Source organism: Rhineura floridana, chromosome 13, assembly GCF_030035675.1.
Source record: "Rhineura floridana isolate rRhiFlo1 chromosome 13, rRhiFlo1.hap2, whole genome shotgun sequence".
Classification (NCBI taxonomy): Eukaryota; Metazoa; Chordata; class Lepidosauria; order Squamata; family Rhineuridae; genus Rhineura; species Rhineura floridana.
The window spans coordinates 10571441-10589736 of NC_084492.1; the positions used below are offsets into that span (position 1 = coordinate 10571441).

The 18296-nt window shown below is 42.6% G+C and overlaps 1 protein-coding gene across 1 annotated transcript in view; it reads right to left on the reverse strand.

The window, feature by feature from the left end:
* The window catches only part of SMPD3 (sphingomyelin phosphodiesterase 3), a 222983-nt gene that overhangs the window by 60133 nt on the left and 144554 nt on the right, over positions 1-18296 (reverse strand). The gene's annotated exons all lie outside the window — the stretch shown is intronic.

Sequence of the window (18296 nt, forward strand, 5' to 3'; positions counted from 1 at the left end):
GCAACCTAAGCCCTTGTTTTGAAGTGGGAGAAAATTCAGTGGTATTGTGTTGATGCGTGAAAACAATTCACGGCACAATCCTCCACATGTCTGCTCAGAAGAGTTCAGAGGAACTTTTTCCCAAGTGAGTTTGCATAAGATGGCAGCCTAAATGTTGTTAAAAGCATCAGGTTATGTCAATGGTTTGGCTGTTCTGCGTCGATTCTTTATTCTGGGGTGAGGAACCTCAGGTCCGAGGGCTCAATGTGGCCCTCCAGGTATCTCTAACTGGCCCTCAGGACTCTCTCCAGGCCACACCCCTCATTGGACCTGCTACACACCCTTTTTGAACCCCTCCGCTCACCACGCACCTGGCTGTAAAATGTCCTGAAACTCTAACAATGCCTCTTCCTTGCTTGGTTTGATAGAGCTCTCTCTCTCTCTCTCTCTCTCTCTCTCTCTCTCTCTCTGTGTGTGTGTGTGTAGAAACTAGTCTACTGCACAAAGGTAAAATTCACATCCACTGCTTTTTCCACCCTTGCCTCTGTCCCTGCCCACCACTGGCACGTGCCCCCCCCAAAAGCAGTCCAGCAGAGAATGTGGCCTTTGGGCTGAAAAAGGGCTGCTTTACCCCTTAGGCCCCCTTGCCTTTTTCACCAGGGGTCTGCCCACCTGACAGATTTCTCCCCACCACACTGAGGATCAGCTTTATGCAATCCAGACCACACTATGTCCCTGGTGAAGAGCAGTTGGATCCAAATGCAGATCCTGTTTGCTGCTTCCAATAGGATCAGGCAATACCAGAACCAAGTCTTTTTTTTTTAATGGGGGGCACTCTTGGGTAAGATGGGCCTCAATGGGCCCCTCTCTCTGAGTGGCTGTCACCACTGCCATCACTACTCCTTTGCTTTGCTCTCTCCCTCTGGCTCCAGTCCACCCAGCCGCTCAGAGGCATCTCCGAAGGCATCGTGGAGGATGGTGCTCTGTTGCCTTCCACGAGTCACAGCTTGTATACTCAGAGATGAGAACAGGATGAGAGGCAGTGACAGCAACAAACAGCAAAAGCAGGGCCAGGTGGCCCAGAGGTTGACAGTGGCTCCCTGGTTAGGGTATAGGCCTCAGCAAATGCCCATTGGGGCCAACCGCAAGTGCTGGCCCTGGGATTCATTTATTTATTATTATATTTAAACCCCACCTTTTCTTCAAGGAATGGTTCTCCTCCTTTATCCTCACAACAACCCTGTGAGGTAGGTTAGGCTGAGAGACTTGTGACTGGCCAGTGAACTTTGTGCAGCTGAGTGAGGATTTGAACCAGGGTCTTCCAGGTTCCACTCTGGCACTCTAACCACTACACCACTCTCCAGTTTTCTTATAAGGTGCATACCCTTACTGCAAATTTTAAAACAGTGATGGTCAGACTGCCTTGGCAGCTTGGAGGGGATTTTATCTTCTCTGTCTCTGCCTGAGATTCTGCAACTCTTATCTCCGCTCTGTCTGCCTCTTAGCAAATGGTGCTTGCCAGTTATCTGCAGGTTGTTCCTAAGACAGCATTTTGCTCTATTTTGCAATTTATTACTCAAGCTCATCAGCCTTGAAAAGGCAGAGAAATCTGTGGATGGAACAAGAAAAGGATGGGAAGACGCATGATTCCAGACACAAAGTATATCATGGCCCTGAGGAGGGAATTGTGAAGTGCTGGCGCAAACGCCCACTAGAAGGACTGTAAAATGCATGACCGTGAAAATTCTTCTTTGCACAGCACAGGATGAATCAAGCAGCACTTGAGAGTCTTCTGGGCTGTTGAGAAAATGCAAGCCGCATTGTGGGGCCTGGAATGCAACCCTCTGAAGATGATGCTGCAGTGGTGGGCAGGGCCCGAGGCAAAGGTGGGTGGAGCTTACCATTGTACACTAGGCCACATCCCAGCCACGCAAATGCCAGAAATCACTTAACACACACACACACACCTCCATCTAGGCAAACAAGAGGCATCATCACAGCTGAAGCATAAATGCCAGCGAGCCAAAAAAAGGAGGCAGACCAAAGCAAGGCAACTGATGAGTACAATTTAGTGAGGGGGGAGAGTCATGAGGGCCATGCAGAGAGGCTCTGAGGGCCAAATGTGACCCCTGGAAGCCTGGGCCTATGGTTCCCCACTCCTGCCCTATGTACACATTAAGGGTGAGGAACCTGTGGCCCTCTAGATGTTGGACTACATCTATTATCCATGACCACTGGCCATGCTGGCTGGGTCTGATACAGTTTGATATCTGGAGACAGGGCTGGCCCCAGGCATGCCGGGGCCCTTGGGCACCAGCCTGCCCTGGGCCCCTCCGCTCCCCTTCCGCGATTCGTGGAAGCAGCCACGGCTCACCGGACAGGAGCTTCCGAGCCGCCCACCTCCCCCAGTTCTTTCCGCTGTTTTTTGCGGCTACGCGCACTGAGCACAAGGGTTTGCCATCAATCAAGATGGCAGCCGAGGTTTTCCTAAGGGGCTGAAGCCTCTGCCGCCATCTTGGTTGATGGCAGCAATGCGCGTGTGTATCATCCTTTCCACAGATGTTAATATTATTTATTTATATATTATTCGATTTATATCCCGCCCTTCATCCCAGCAGGAGCCCAGGGCCAGGGCCGGCCCCAGGCATGCCAGGGCCCTTGGGTACCAGAGGCTTCAGCCCCTTAAGGAAACCTCGGCTGTCATCTTGATTGATGGCAAATCTGCGTGCTGCAAAAAACAACGGAAAAGTAGGTAAAGCGGGGGGATGGCGGTCTGCAGATGCTTCCGCTGATTGCGAAAGGAGAGCGGAGTGCCCCCCGTAGCTCCAGGGGCCCTCATGCCAGTGCCCCACCTGGCCACCCGTTAGAACTGGCCCTGCCCAGGGCGGCAAACAAAAGCACTAAAAACAATTTAACACATCATAAAAACAGACTTTAAAATACATTAAAAGAAAACATCTTTAAGAACATTTTTTTAAAAAAAGCTTTCAATACATCTTTTAAAAAAAGGTTAAAAACATATTAAAAAGCAATTCGAACACAGATTCAGACTGGGATAAGGTCTCAACTTAAAGGCTTGCTGAAAGAGGAAGGTCTTCAATAGGCGCTGAAAAGATAACAGAGATGGTGCCTGTCTAATATTTAAGGGTAGGGAATTCCAGTCATCTCCGCTTCATCCTTTACTTCACCAACCACAATTGTGAGTGGGTTGGCGTTTTGAAATATATTTAAACTTATATCCTGCCTCCCCCCAAAACTCAACAGCTGTCATATCCTGGTTGGGACTCAGGAACCAGACCAGTTGGTGAAAGCAATTCAGTTTTTATTAAAGTAATATCCAGACAAAGACTATGCCTTCTCATGAAGTTTCACTACAAAACATAACCTGCGACTTGAATGAGAGTTGACAGAACAAGGAACCACTATTCCCCCTGTCCCTTAAGAAGGGGGCAATCGAGCGCGAATTCTCTCACTCCGCCTCAAAGTGCTCTCATCCACTCCCCTCCTCTCCCCCTTCTTTTGTTGTCTCTTTTGCTGTCTCCTTGTACGTGGTGAAGGAGGTGCTACTGCCCCCTCCCCTTCTGAGGACTGTGATTCAGGTATGGGGGAAAGCGGGGGGGCAAGGCCTAAACCATCTGGCTGCTTCTCTTTGCCTTTCCCTGGATCAGGAGGAGGCTGGATTCCCCCTTGCCCTCCCTCCTTCTCCAACTGCTCTAAGCTCGAAGGGGGAGGGGGTGTGGGAAACTCCTGGGAAGGATATGTGTCTGTGGGACATTCAAGGTCTTGGCTGCCAGACAGTTCTATCTCTGAGATGTCCTCCCCCTCCTCTGCGTCTTCTTCACACGGCTCTGGCCAAATGACCCCCTCCCTCTCTTCATCTTCTGAAACATCAGGGCCCCAATCCTGCATCCCGACAACAGCATATATGGTTCTCTCTGCCCCCCCTTTATCTCCACAACAACCCTGTGAGATTGGTTAGGTCAAGACCACCCAGTGAGCCATATGGCTTAACAGGGATTTGAACCCATGACTCCTCTGTGTTGGCAAGTAAAGGGTTCCTGAGAGTATTTTTTCCATGGCAGAGTTACAAGGCCAAGACGCTCAGAGTCCGTGCAGATCTCAAGGACAAGTATCCAAGGCAACCAGCTGGCCTTATCTATAAGACTTGGCAGATCTGGCCAGTTGGTGTGGGGGTCGAGGAGTTTGTACAGAGAGAGAGCTTGTGATATATTCTATTGTCAGTAAAGTGACTCTTAAAACCTATGTCTTGTCTGGCTGAGTGATTCAACTGGAATCTAGCCTGTCACTATTCTGTTCTGCATCCTGGGCACCTGCTTGCGCCAGATACAACATCCAACAAGTGGTAGCAGAGGATGGTTTCGATGCGCAGACAGATGTCCGAAGAAAAGCCAAAAGAGGAGTAAAGAGGACAAGCGTGTGAAGAGACGGCGAAACCGAAAGCTGATCTGAAAGCTGTGAAAGAGCCATGGGAAAAACTAACTGAAGGACAGAGGTGAGAAGCTCTAATTACAAAGGCGGTGAACTGTGTAAAGTGAAAGTATGTCTGTTACGTTATCGGCCGGGATTCCCTTGGAAAGGCTGACAGGGAAAAATTATGGCACTTGGAAACAGAGAATGCAGGCTTTTCTAGTGAAAGAAGACCTGTGGAAAGCTATCGCAGAAGACCCACCCGCCGGGGTGCCTATTCCAGCAGACTGGAGAAGGCTGGATGAGAGGGCAAAGGCATTAATTGTTCTTGCTATTGATGATTCTCAATTACTGCACATGCGTGATGCAACAACGCCAAAGGAAACCTGGGAACTTTAAGAAATATTCATGTGAAAAAGACTGCCAGTTCTAAAATATATCTTGCCAGAAGATTGTATCAGATGCGCTTATCTGGAGATACAACCATGTCAGAGCATTTGTTGAAAATAAACAGACTGTTTACTGAGTTGTCAGAACGTGAAATTGAACATTCTCAAACGCAAAAAGTGTATATCACATTAGCTTCACTAGATTCAAGTTATGATAGTCTGGTGAGCTCTTTGGAAGCAATGGACGATGCAAATCTCAATATGGATTATATAGAAGGCAAACTTTTACAAGAATTCCAAAGGAGACAAAAAAATGGCAAAGCAGGAAAAGACTGAGTCTAAACACAACGTGGAAAAACAGAACAACAAAGCTGCACAAGAGAAACTGTATGGACAAAAGGCGTGTTATTTTTGTGGTTCCAGGCAACATCTGCAAAGGAATTGTGAAGCAAGAAGAAGAGAAAGAGGAAGAAAACCATGTGTACAGGTGATCTATGCCAGTAAGAATAAGCAATGTATTAACAATGAGCAGGGAAATAACTGTAAAGATTTATGGGCAATTGACAGTGGGGCAACAAATAGTATAATCAAAGATAAATCTATGTTTCATACATTTTGTGACGTAAAGGATCATGTAATAATGGCTGATGGATCTAAGAAACAGATCAAAAGTAGGGGTACAGTGAAATTAGCAGGTTTCAATACCATTATGACAGATGTGCTGTTTGTTCCTGATATCGAATGTAACATTATGGCTGTGTCGAAACTCAATGAAATGGGGTTCACAGTAATGTTCAAAAGGGGTTCAGTGCATGTAATGAGAGGAGAAAAAATATTCATGAAAGGAATAGTGAGGAACTCATTGTTCTTCTTACACGTGAAACAAACAAATCATGTACTCATGTGTGCTAATAAGAAACCCCATAATAATTGTGTTCATTTATGGCACAGAAAACTAGGCCATATAGGATATGAAAATGTGGTGAAAACAACAGAGAACAGTAATGATGTGACATTGAGAAACTGTGAAAAATATGTAGACTGCCACGTGTGTAAACAAACTAGGGCAGTTGTGGCTGCAAAGAACAAAGAAGCCATGCCCAGCACAAATGCACCTTATCAATTAATACACGTGGACTTAGTGGGGCCATTTCAACCTACTCAGGGGGGTGCAAGATATTTCCTGACAATAGTTGATGATTTTTCAAAATTCTGCACTGTTTATTTACTAAAAGCTAAAAGTGAAGCTGCAGAGAAACTGAAAAGATTTATTACAAAAATTGAAGTGCAGTTTGGTGTCAAAATACAGAGAATAAGATCAGATCAAGGAGGAGAGTTCTTAGGACACTCTTTTACTGAATACTTGGATAAAAGAGGAATAAAACAGGAGTTAACAGCCCCTTATAGTCCTCATCAGAACGGGTTAGCTGAACGCTGGAACAGGTTGCTTCAGGACTCAATAAGATCAATGCTGTGTGACTCCTCTTTAACACAAGGTTTCTGGGGAGAGTGTGTTCTGTATTCAGCTTACATTCAAAACAGAATATTCCATAAGGCCACTGGAATGTCTCCTTACCAGAAATTGTATGACAGAAAACCCAGATTAAAACATTTGATTAGGTTTGGAGCAGAATGCTGGGTACATGTTCCCAAAAATAAAAGGACAGGGAAGCTGCAAAGGAGAGCAGACAAAGGGTACATGCTGGGATTTGAAAACACGTATTACAGAATTTGGATGCCAAAACAAAGGTCTGTGGTGTTAAGCAGAAGCGTGCAAGCAATAGAGCAGGATTGGGAAGAGAAAACATATGTGGAGTTGGGAAACACTGAAGTTAGTAATGAACAAGAACAGGCAGATACAGTACCAATAAAACAAGAAGAAACAGGCAGCAGTAGTGAATCAAGTTCTAGCTCTGAGAGAGAAACAGAGGAATCGCCTGACACAGACACAGACACTAAGGCAAAAATACAACCACGCAGATCAGAGAGAACAACCAAAGGTATTCCACCTGTTAGATTTAAAATAAATTCCATTAAACATATAGACTTCAGTGACTGGAAAAAGTGGGATGATGGAAATCATGAAGAGTAATGAAATATAATGACAATAATGCTGAGATAGCAATGGAGTAACTGTCTTACAAATGAAAGTGATGTAAACTGAAATAAAAGGAAATGTATCAGAAGTATAAAACCAAGAAATGTAAATGTAAATGACATGAAAAGAAGTGAAAATGTGAATCTGTAACATAATCTGAAATGTATTGTTGAAATGTGATATAATGTGTGAAATGCTAAGCAAGAAGGCTATGGAAAAAATAGGTGGGGGAATGTTGGCAAGTAAAGGGTTCCTGAGAGTATTTTTTCCATGGCAGAGTTACAAGGCCAAGACGCTCAGAGTCCGTGCAGATCTCAAGGACAAGTATCCAAGGCAACCAGCTGGCCTTATCTATAAGACTTGGCAGATCTGGCCAGTTGGTGTGGGGGTCGAGGAGTTTGTACAGAGAGAGAGCTTGTGATATATTCTATTGTCAGTAAAGTGACTCTTAAAACCTATGTCTTGTCTGGCTGAGTGATTCAACTGGAATCTAGCCTGTCACTATTCTGTTCTGCATCCTGGGCACCTGCTTGCGCCAGATACAACATCCAACACTCTGTCCTAGTTCAACACTTCAGCCTAGGGATGGGAAGCCTGTGGCCTTCCAAATGTTGCTGAACTACAACTCCCATCATCCCTGACCATTGGCCATGCTGGCTGGGCTCTTGGGAGTTGGAGTCTAACAACCTTGGGGGGAGGTTCGTAATCTAGCCGCTACAGTAGGGGAGAGACTTAAAACTCACAAAATAAACTTTTATTTATCTCTAGGACCACCTCCCAAAGCAAGCACAAAACAATAGGATCAGGAGAGTGGACAGGGTGCCTCTAAACACATTATCAGACCTGGAAAAAATATATTCCTGGTTTTCCCATTAGTTTTCTTTGTTTCTTTGTTAAATGAGCCCTCAGTAGGAAAGGGGGATAAATTTGATTCAATTCACATTTACAGCTGAATCTTATCAAATTTGCACTTTCCAGATCATGAGAACCAAAGCACAGCCGTCCTTCAAAATTTGCATGTATCCAAATTTTGCAATGCAGTTCTCCAACCAACCAATGTTTATAAAAATGTGTATATTAGGTGACAGTGTGTATAAAAATGTATATATTAGTGACAATAACATACAAAAATGCATTATGCAGTTAAAATGCAATTAGGAGAAATTGATTGCAAAAATGTGCCCATTAGTCAAAACTACCTACAAAAATGTGTTTATTAGGAGAAATCCACACTAAAATGCTGAAGAATTTTCATGAGGATTTAAAAAGAAATTTCACAAATTGCTGCAGAACTGAGTTTAAGACTGGAACATTGAGAAATGGAGAGAAATGAAATTGACAGATCTGTCTCTAGCCCATTGCAGCCTTATGGGTTAATATTTGGCCTGGTTGCTTGAAAATGACGGACCAGTTAATCAACAGAAGCTGCAGTCCTATAGACACTTACCTGAAAGTAAATTTAATTGAACCGAATGGGATTAGACATGTATAGGAGTGCACTGGAAATATTTAGTAGATTGAAAAGAATTCTTGAGGCTGCAGCCCTGTACAGACACTTAGCTAGGACTATGTCTCATGGAATTCAGTGAGGGTTCCTTCTGAATAAATATGCATAGGATTACATGGTTCATATGGGGTGTGGGTGTGGGTGTTTTAAAAGAACTGTAAAAAAATTGCCAAATCTGCTGTGATTTTGTTTACTCATTTGCATATTTTCTAAATTTGCTGTGGCCAATGGCTAAAGCATGCATAATACCACTAATTGAGTTTCTGCCCACAGTTGATCGCTTGGAAGCTAAGCTATTATGTGCCTTGACTTTGGAAATTAATGTGTTTGTGAACAGCTTTGAACACTATTGAATGCAAATGTGTAAAACGACATTTAACAATTTCTCTAAGAAGTTAAATCCAGCCTAAATGGGGCAAAACAGCAGTTAAAAGACCAATCTGGCAAACTACGTAAAACGCTCCCTGCAAGCAGAAAGCGAGCATAGCAGGATGAAGGTTGGGAAAGGAGTTTTATTTATGTTTTACATGGGGGAAGCATTCTGATGTGGTATAGCACACTTTACTACATTTTGCTCCAGAAACCACATGATGCAATGGATAGACTGTTGTACTTGGACTAAGTTCCACCCCCACTCACCCTGAAAGCTGATTGCCGCACTGGGTTGTTGTGCAGATAAAATGGAGGTGGGCATGTACACCAGGGGTAGACAGATCAGGATCTTCTTGCAGTCTGACAGCATGAGGTTCTTTCTGATCTCCAATAGTTTGATGATGTCATGGCCCCATCTACACAATACATTTAAAACACTATTATTCCACTTTAAACAGTCATGGCTTCCACTAAAGAATCCTGGGAACTGTAGTTAGTTAAGAGCACTGAGAGTTGTTAGGAGTTCTAACAAGGCCCCTATTCCCTCCGCAATTCCCAGAGTTCCCTGGGATAATTGTTAAACCATTCTGGGAACTCTAGCTTTGTGAAGGGAATAGTGGTCTCCTAACAACTCTCAGCACCCTTAACAGACTACAGCTCCCAGGAATCTATGTGGAAAACCATGACTTTTATGACTCTTCATACAATGTCAAGAAAAAACAGTTTTGGGGGTGAATTTCTACCCCAATGTGATTTCCAGCGTGTGGTGGGCTGACAGCTTGACCCCAGATAAAATTTGAGTCTGGTGTAGGGATGTGCTAGAAGTCTACCCAATTCAGATTTGGTACCAAATTTTCCATTAATTTGCTGATTTTCTATTTCTGCATATCATATTTTTATGTAGCAATTTTGCGCTGCTGTTTTCAAAAACTCTAAAATATCAGTATTAAGAATGATAATTTTATCAACATTTCCTTTCATTTACTGATATTTCCTGTCAAATTATTGTCATTTCCTTTCATATTATAGATATCAATATTTTTTGTGAGGGAAAAATATGGATTGGTAAAATCTGGTGGATGAAGAACGAGCACATATTGATATTGGCCTGTAAGGTCAACGGACTGCTTTTGAACCCGCACCAGGCAATGGATCCCATCCCCTAGTCTGGTGTCAAATGAAGTGTGCTTGACAACACCCAAACACCCAAACCCAGAAAACCCTTACTGAGAGGAGATAGGATGTTTCTGGGCGTTTGACTCCAGGGCTCTTTGTTTTATGAAAAAAAAAAGATGGGGTGTTTCTCTACCCCAATCCACTAACATTGGCTGGGGTAGTAATATACCCCAATATATTTCTGGGACATTTTATGTTTCTTGTTTATTTATTTATTTATTTATTTATTATTAAATTTATTAGTTTCCAGAAGGAAAACAGCAAGCGGTAACTGGCTAAAATTTGGGGACATTGGATGGGTGACAATTTGTGGCAATACCTTTTAAAGACTACTGGGTAGGTTTATTTGCTGTATGTGTAAATTGCACAATGAAAACTGCATCTGGGTTAGGTTTTTGCCCCCCCCTCCAATTGAAAAACTTTGAAATGGCATCACAGTGCTCAATAAATAGGTCATCCGAAAAAACCCTTTATGTCTTTTGCACCTGGTGCTGCTTTGTTGATTTTTGAACATCTGACAAGCCTTAAGCTTGTCCATCTCTGATGTACACTGTCTGGAGCTCGTTAGCAGTATGTAGTGTTGTTGTTGTTTTACATCCACAATAGATTAAAACATAGATTCTGTTTAAGAAATGATGCCAAAGGGGCTGGGAATGGCAGGTTTTTTTCCCCATTTCCCTTCTAATTTTAAAACACACACAGAAGGAAGTTTGAGATGATGCAATACTGAAGTTGCACTAGACGCAGTGTTTCCCAAACTTTTTTATTTTTTTTGTTGCTGGACTACACCTCCCATCAGCCCCAGCCAGCATGGCCAATGGTCAGGAATTATGGGAACTGTAGTCCAGCAACAACAACAAAATAAAAAAAGTTTGGGAAACACTGCACTAGAGGAAGGCTTCTTGGTCCAGTATCCATACACTGAGGTAACATGAGGTCTCTGTCCAATCCTATAATTATCCAAGACAGTGGAACAACCATGACAAACTCTCAGCAGTCTGCTGGGTACTTATAATGCTTTAAAGCAATGCTAGTAGACCAGAAAACACTAATCTGTCACTGTCCCCGGGGCAAATAACATATACTTCTGGAGATAATCAGAGAAGAGACTCATTATACATCCTTAGCAAAATGATGGCATGTGTTTCTGGTGGGAATGGCTGAATGAAAGGTTCGATTTGCATGTCATAGTTAGGCTCTCCTTTCTACTGTTCACTTAAAAAAAGAAAACTAGCCACATGAGATAAGCCATAGCATTCGAGACAGGTCCCGTGGTTTTTTTCTCCATTAAAAGAACCATAAACATCCCTTCAGAAAGACTTTCAGAACAGGACAGAGATCAAAGCAATCCCAAAGAGTCTGACTTCTGGTTACAAACTTAGTTTCTGTACTGGATGGCTTGCCACAGTATTGAGGGACGTGATAAAAGTAAGATTCCCTCTTGTTGTTTAAAACCACCCCTCCCAATTAGAGACGGGAGAAATTCAGTTCAATTTGCATTTAAAGTTGGATCTATCAAATCCACACTTTCAGATACAATATGAGAACCGAAACACAGCCACCCTTCAAAATTCACACTTATCCAAATTTTGTGATGCAGTTCTCCAACTAAGCAACGTTTGCAAAAATGCCTGTATTAAGGAAAGGTCTGCATAAAAATGAATATGTGAGTGAAAATAACATTAAAGTGCATTATATTGGTGGAAATCACTTGTACAAATTAGTCAAAACCACCTTAAAATGTATTTACTAGGTGAAATTTGCATTAAAATGCTGAAGAATTTTTGGGAGGATTTTTAAAAAGAAAAATTCACAAACTGCTGCAGAAATGTGGAGAACTGAAATTATGATTGGAAAAATGAGAAACTGTGAGGACCAAACCTTGGAGGTCCTTCCACCTCTAAATTCCAACCAAGGGCATTATTTCAGATTCCAGGAGCACAAAGGCAAGGAGATTTCAGTGGAAGGGAAACAAGTTACTTGGCCAATGAACAAGTGAGTAGCCTGCGGCCCTCGAGATGCTGCAGAGCAACCCCTTATGCACTGTCCCACAAAGAGCACAAAAGAGGGTACAGATCTGCATAAAATCTGCATGGGCTAGTTTAGATGTATAGATGCAAATTTAGACATTACTAGAAATATAATACATCTTGCTGTAGCTGGAGAGGCTGAGGCCAGGTGGTCTGAGTGCTTGTACAGTCTGCTGTCCACGGTGCTCTGCACGGGCAACTTCAACACCTCTGATGCTCTCCATTTTTAGGGTTCTTTATCTTTAAACCAGATTTCGACCAGATTGTGCTTCAGGTAGAGGACTCTTTGAAAAAGAGGACTGCCCTCTGTAAAGTAAGACTTTAATCCCTCCCTCAATCTCCCTTCCATTTATTTATGTCATTTGTATGCTGCCCCATCACTTTCTCTGGACAGCTCACAATAGATAATAATAATTTAAAAAGTGAAACACAAAGTCAAATATAAAACTGTTGAAAAGGAGGAACGGAGGAAAACACCCTTTATAAATGCAACAGCAGACCTTGCTAGACTTTAAACTAGAATTGAACCAGACAGCCCTTATAACTGAGAACATCTTCAAACAGTGGACCATCCTCTGTAAAGTCGGGCTTTATTAATTGTATACAATATTATAACATAAGATTAAACCTATTTTTCCAAATTGTTACCTAACATAATGCAGTTATGATTCAAACAGTTTCCGGCATAACTCATGAGTGCAATAATATTGTTGTTTAGCTCACTGATGTTGCTTAATATTTTAGTACCATTTAAGTAGCAATAATCCTGACAGAATAACAATGATTTTTTCCCTAAGCCCAAGACTAGCCTCATTTGTCAAGTACTTGTTTCTTACATTATCTTGTTTAGAAAACAACATCAATATTGCCTTCTACAGTGAACTCCAAGGAAATTTACCGCCATCAAACAAGAACAAAAATACTAGCAGTACAAATGCAACCACAATGATCATACACTTACAGAGCAATCCTAACTATAGAAAGCTAATGTAATTTACACTGGCATGTTAAGCTGGTTTAACTCCAGGAGGAATTTGACTTATAACATCCTTTTTGTCAGTTAAGTTCCACTGGGTTGTAAGGTCACGTAATTGAGCTGAAAGGGGTTTAGAATAGGTATAATCCATTGCTGCGTTCCCAACCCTGCCATATGCCTGGACCACCCCTTTGGGGGGACTTACACCAGCCCAAGTTCCATTGGCTGAGTCCCGGCTGAGCTGGAGTGAGGGATTTATACCAGCTTTATCTCTAGCCCAGCCAGGGTGAGGGATTTATGCCAGCCCAAGATTTGCCAAATCTCATTCCTGCAGAGATTGGGTTTGGATTGCACTGTGATTATTATTTTTTTAAAAGCACACTTCCTCACTACCTCAGTATAACCAAAAATTAAACAAAATAAACATCATAAACTCTCAAGTGCCAGAAGACAGGTAACAACCAAATGCCTGGACGTACAAAAATGTTCAACCTGGCACTGAAAAGATGATAATGTTTGTGCCTTGCCTTGAACCTTATCGTTCCAGTATATAATACTGGGAAAAGCCTTGGAGATTTGGATGATGCAAACAATTTAGGACTTTTTTTTAATTCAACCAGGGAAGCATTGTGAGATATTATTGGTGTTGGAGATCTATTTAATGTATTTTGATTGTATTGCTTTTGTTTCTTGTTTTTGTACACCTCCACGATATTTTTGAATGGTGGACATTTATTTAACAGTGCATTCTGTAAATAAATAAAATAACATTTTTGTCTTTCAATAAAACAGCCATCTTGTTGCCTTCCTTCTCAGTCTTGTAGGAGATTTCATCATATACACTACCCTTCGCCAACCTGGTACCTTCCAGATGTTTTAGACTACAACTCTCATCAGCTGGGATGGATGGGACTCAAAATTGATTGGACTCCTCAATAGAACCTAGGTGTTGCATTAAAAATGTTTGATGGAAAACATCAGGGTATATGCGGTGGGCAAGAAATTCAATTCCATTCGCATTTCAAGGTAGATCTATCAAATCTGCACTTTCCAAAACAGCACAAGGACGAATATGCAGCCATCCCTTGAAATTTGTATTTATTTGAATTTTGCGATGCAGTTCACTAACCAAACAATGTTTACAGAAATGCATGTTAGGGGAAAGTGTGCATCAAAATGAATATATGAGTGAAAATAACATGGAAAAATGTAGTTATGATGAGAAATGGCTTGCAAAAATGTGTACGTTAGCTGAAACTGCTTACAAAAATGTGTTCATTAGGAGAACTTTGGACTAAAATGCTGGAGAATTTTCATGAGGATTTTTTTTTTAAGCAAAAAATCTCAAATTGCTGCAGAAATGTAGAGAACTGAATTTAAGACTGGAAAAAATGAGAAGTGGAGAGAATCAAAATTGATGGATCTTTCCATCCCTATTCCGCTGCAGGAGTCGCCCAAATTCAGACACATGTGCCGTCTCCCTCTGATCAAGCTCAGGGGACACCCGATTTGTAGCAGAATCTGCATTGCTATCCATTATGCAGCTCTGAAAACACTCTTCTTCATGGTTGCTCTTAGTGAGGGTGTGTATTTTTAAAGGGTGGCTGCTTGACGAAACTAGATTAGAAAAAATGAAGGCTGGTATCCAATGCTAGTCATACTCAGAGTAGATCCACTGAAGCTATTGGACATTGGGGAAGGGCTGTAGCTCACTGATACAGCATCTGCTTCGCATAATGCCCCAGGTTCAATTCCTCAGGTCTGCAGGTTGGGCTGGGAGACTCCCTGCCTCAAACTTTGGAGATCTCCTGCCAGTCATTGTAGAGAATTCTGATGGGCCAGTGGCCTGACTCACTATATGTTGAGCCCCAGCTCTCCCAGGGGGATCAGGGAGGGGAGTCGGTCGAGCCCCAGCTTCCCCAGATAGAGCAGGGAGAAGAATCAGTGGTAGATGAGGCTTTTGAGGACAATGAGGAAGGGGGTGTAGTTGACAGTCTGCCTGTTCCCATGGGCAGTCCTCCCGCTGAAGCAGACCTTGCTGCACCTACAGACACCCCAACAGAGCCGTTGGGGGATGACCTCTCATGCACGCCAACACCCCCCCAGGACTCCCCGCCTGGCACGTCAAATATTTTCCCACCTCCTGAAGCCAAGCTGGCACCTATTGAGCCTGTACTGTCAGATGACCCAGTGGAGGCTCGACCCCCTTCGCCCCGTGCGAGATGCTGCAAGAAGCAGGTTGACCACAGGGTGAAACTTTGAAGGAGTCAGAGATTACAAGTGAAGACCTTCCCTACTTAAGGCTGCGCCCCCCTGACTGGGGTGCTGAGTCAATTTTCTTTACATGCTGCAGAGTATGCCTAGGTAGCTTAGTTAGGGACAGTAGTGAGTTAGCATAGCTAAGGCCATGAAGCGTGCTGCTTTTGATATAACCGTTACTCTAATAAAACAAGAATTAATTCCAGTCTCGCCTCCATCTCGTCGTGTCTCGCACTCTGGGCAGAACACTATAAAGCAGCTTCCTGCATGCCTTTGACCAGCTTAGGCTCATTAATTTCAGTGGGTATATTCTATGTAGGACTTTGCTGGATACAACTTGAGCTGTTTTACTGCTACAATTATCATCAGTGTATTATTTCAGTATTTGAAATGGATTTCATATTTTGCAAGCCATTTTTAAATGGGTTTTATATTTTGAATGGCTGTTTATAATTAAATAAATGAATAACATTTGCACAGCACTGATTGGCCAGTCCTTGTGTCACTGTTGAAGCTACTCCCCACACTGCCCTCAGATCAGGACTGTGCGTGGTGTTAATTGGCCAACCCTTCATCAATCAGGAAGCCATTCCTCCCTGCTTCTTGGAGCAAGTTTTTAAGCATAACATAATTTTTAAAACTGAAAACTAAAGCACCGAACTTTAGTCTGAGCAAGCAAAAATGGCAGCCCTTTGATAAATACTGTTTGAAGGGAAGGGTGATAACTCAGTGGTACAGCATCGGTGTTGCATGCAGGAGCTCCCGGGTTTAATCCTGGCATCTCCAAGCAGGCCTGGGTCTCTGCCAGAAATCCTGGACACCTGCTGCCAGTCACCTGAGCTAGGTGGATCAATGATCTGACCTGGAATAAGGGAGCTTCCCAGGTTCTTATATTGAACTATATTTACCAAATCATACCATTTGATCCAGATGAAACTCATTCATTGCCATCTTAGCCAAGACTGCTTGGTTGCCCACTTACTGAAATGCCAGAGAAGCAACATGGGGGTTACCAAATGTTACTTCACTCGAGATCTTCACCCCTTCCTTTCAGCCCTTAAGAACTAAAGCAAACAGTTGGCAACCCTCTCAAAATATGCCACTGGGACGGCCCATAAGCTTCCAGAGTCTGCAGTAAACAAGCTGTAATTGAGCGCTGCTATAAAAAGCTTGTTTCAAACATATATTCCTACGTTCCAGGAGCTGCTCATCCACAGATGGTGGCTGCCAGGCTCATCTCTGCAGGAAAATTCCCAAATAGTCAAATCATTCTTTGTTGAGCGGAATGGAGCCAAGAAGGCTGTGCCGCATGTCCAGTATTAAATGAAATTCAGATCTTCATGCTGTGGACCTATTTATGCGTGCACCGGGGATATTTCAAATGCAAGTGTTTGTTGGCCAAGCAATGTGGATATGAACACAAAGCTCTCTGGGCCAGCAGTTCATTAGATTTTAACTTTGTAGAGCTGGATTCAAATTCTATTTCTGCTGCCAACATGCTTGGGATGTTTTCAGCAAATGGCTCTTTCTTTCAGGATCATTTTGAGCCCAGCATATTTCCTAACGCGCGGATACAGAACCTAGGGCTACAAATGGCAGAGACGGTCACATTTTAACCTGAATTTATCAAATTTGCACTTTCTGAAATAAGATAAGAACTGAAACACAGCCATCCTCCCAAATTGGCACTTATCCGAATGTTGCAATGCAGTTGTCCAACAGACCAATGTTTACAAAAATGCACATATTTTGGGGCAAATGTGCACAAAAATGAATATATTAGTGAAAATAACATACAAAAATGAATTATATTAGGAGAAACCGCTTGCAAAGATGTATATATTAGTAAAAACTGTATACAAAATGTGTTTAGTAGAAGAAATTTGCATTAAAATGATGGAAAGTTTTCATGCGGATTTTTTTTTTAAGAAGTCACAAATTGGTCTGAAAATGTGGAGAACTGAATTTTGGATTAGAAAACTGATAAAATGATAGGTCCTTCCATCCCTGCCTAGGACTCTCCTGATGTTGTTGGACTCCAGCTTCCATCAGCTCCACCTAGCATGACCAATGGTCAGGAATGATGGGAGTTGTAGTTCCACAACTTCTTGGGGTTGAGGCATAGATTCCCCATTCCTCTCCTACTGTGATGTACGAAATGTAGTCAACTGTGGGTTCTGAATCTGGGAGATGTTGGTGGGGATTCACCTTGAGCACCACCACTATACCCTGGCTGCAGTTGTATAGTGGAACAAGAATTGGACATAGCTCCCGGTCTTTTTCCAGAGCAGGAGTAATGACATAATCTGTCAAAGCACCAGGGTAAGTGGCGGGTCCTCCTTGATGTGGCAGGTGAATGAGGTGATAATGGGGCTTTCAAGTTTTACTGTTGTGTGTGACAGTTTCACACAGAGGAAGTCAAAGAATGAAGGAAATAATCATGCAGAGACTGGATTTTTTTCCTTGTGATGGGTTTCCTACTTGATAATTTTGTCATTTCCATTCTCAGTTTTTCCATTTAAAAGCTAAAGGTTGCACTGTGCTGTTGTTTTCACATGATCAGGTGGGATATACTTTGCAAAACAAGAATCATCAAAAGTTTAGCTTTTGCCGCTTGCACAGGCAGGTCAAGGAGTCGATCAGAACAGCCTGTGCCCACCAGATATTCTTTGCCAAGGGCAATAATTAAAGATGGGGGGGGCACATCAAAGATTGTGCTTTGCCCTGGATATCACAGTCAGAAAGGCCAGATCTTGAATCTCTGCAGCATTTTTGCTAGGGACAAGACAGAGAGTTTATTTATTGTAAAACAGAGCTGTTTACATTCCTTCTTTCTTACGTGCTAAACCGTCCCAGTGGAAAGAGAGTAATCTCTTTTTAAATAAAACACTGAAAAGGGATAGTAGTGTGTAGAGGCCATGATGGCAGAGGAAAAACAATGGCAAGGCCTTCTGAGGAACTACATTTCTGGGGATTCCATATTTCCTGATAAAAACAGAACGACGGACTAAAACCAAAACAGAGATGTTTTCATCTCACACACTAGCACACTAATAGCCTTTCCAATGTGTGCAATGCTTCC